This window comes from Echinops telfairi, unplaced genomic scaffold (assembly GCF_000313985.2).
Source record: "Echinops telfairi isolate 266 unplaced genomic scaffold, ASM31398v2 ScPeMD7_7458;HRSCAF=8496, whole genome shotgun sequence".
NCBI classification, from domain to species: domain Eukaryota; kingdom Metazoa; phylum Chordata; class Mammalia; order Afrosoricida; family Tenrecidae; genus Echinops; species Echinops telfairi.
In genome coordinates this window covers 18,186,446-18,187,511 of record NW_022111358.1, presented here as the reverse complement: position 1 = coordinate 18,187,511, position 1,066 = coordinate 18,186,446, and the positions used below count along the sequence as shown (strand labels likewise).

The window sequence follows — 1,066 nt, the reverse complement described above, 5'->3', positions numbered from 1 at the left end:
CCCTTTGTCTCCTAGTTCTTTCCTCTGTTTCCTTTTACTTTCCTCTTATCCCACTATTATGCTCAGTCTTCATTTGGGTTTCAGTAATTTCTCTCGGTTACATTGCCCTTACCAGGCCTCTCATAATCTCCTTGTCACTAATTTTGGATTACTTGTTGCTCCCTTGACCCTGGGTTGGTCAACACCACCTCCTTTCCCCCACTTTCCCCTCTCCCATGTCCCCCCAGAACCATCAGTCCCATTGTTTTCTCCTCCAGACTGTTCATCCAGCCTATGTTATCTAGATAGATCTGCAGAGATAATAATATGCACCCAAAAAACAAGGCCTAGCAAGACAAAGCAACAAAATAAAACACAATGATGACAACAAAAAAGAAAACCAATAACCCATAAAAGAATAAGTTAAGAAAAAAAGAAAAAAATTAAATTTAAAAAAGAAAGAAAAACCTGTAAATAGATCGAGGTCTGATTTTTTACCTCTAGGTGTGTCCTCCAGGTAAGTCCAATGGGGTGCCACGCTCTGGCTCCCGAGTCTATCCTTTGTAATCCCTTGGGAGCTCCCTGCTCTGCTCCCATGTTTGTTCTGCCACACACCCTTAGTGTTTTGCCTTGGTGTCCCAGGGTCAGTCTGGGTCAATCCCAACACTGAGTCTCCAGTGTTGGCCCCCATAGGGCCCATGAGTCAGTGAGGGACGTTGTGTCTCATAGTGGGATCAGCCATATGGTTCACTCTGTGCATTGGCTGTTCAGCGCAGGGATATCGTCCTCCAGGTCTGATGGGCCAGGATGTGCTCCACTCTCTCTTCCTCCCCATTCATGTGCTCCCGTGGGCTCTGATCACACAGGTCCCTCTCCCCTAGCTGCCGCTTCAGTGCCGTCCTCTAAAGTAAATTCTTCGGGGGTGAGGGGCAGTTGTCCACGTAGCTGATATGAGGGCCAAGCCCTCAGGCACCTCCACCGCCCCCCCTCTCCATGACGGCTCGCTGCATTCACATCCTGGAACACTGGATTTAAGTCTGGTCCCTCTTGACCTGTGGAGACACAAACAATACCCTCCCCTTGGGTG

The 1,066-nt window shown here is 48.5% G+C and overlaps 1 protein-coding gene across 1 annotated transcript in view; it reads left to right on the top strand.

Annotated features, from left to right (window-relative positions):
• The window catches only part of ANKFN1 (ankyrin repeat and fibronectin type III domain containing 1), a 252,981-nt gene that overhangs the window by 49,390 nt on the left and 202,525 nt on the right, over positions 1-1,066 (top strand). The gene's annotated exons all lie outside the window — the stretch shown is intronic.